The sequence below is a fragment of the Halyomorpha halys genome, unplaced genomic scaffold (assembly GCF_000696795.3).
Source record: "Halyomorpha halys isolate HHAL.00 unplaced genomic scaffold, Hhal_1.1 Scaffold669.1, whole genome shotgun sequence".
NCBI lineage: Eukaryota > Metazoa > Arthropoda > Insecta > Hemiptera > Pentatomidae > Halyomorpha > Halyomorpha halys.
Genome location: NW_027107180.1, coordinates 362,225 through 362,693, shown reverse-complemented (window position 1 = coordinate 362,693; position 469 = coordinate 362,225).

Sequence of the window (469 nt, the reverse complement as noted above, 5' to 3'; positions counted from 1 at the left end):
ATATATAAACAACAATGTGTGATTTAGATAGCTTCTTTTATTCTGTTCAGAATAATATCATGATCCTTCCTGGCAGGATTTTTAAATATAACTTAAATTTAAGTCAGGATATTGTTAGAAAATTTAAAATAAAATCTCCACAATAATGAAAAACAATAAATAAAAAACCAGTAAATAACAAACCATTTGCTTCCGTTCAATTGTCAAATAAAAAATGATAAAATAGAAATTCTATACCACACTAGGAAAGTTTAAGATATACGGAAAATTAAGTAATTTTCCCAACAATCCTGATTTGTACTGGGAGTTCTTTTCGCGTAACCGTTTTATATTTGTATAAAAAAGATTTATTTTACTTAACTACTAATTGCGTGAACGTGTCTTAGAAGTTACTTGGGCGATGCTTCTTTTTATTATTTTTATGAGCTCCCTCGCTATTTCTGACATACAGAGGGAGTTCAAGTTTTAC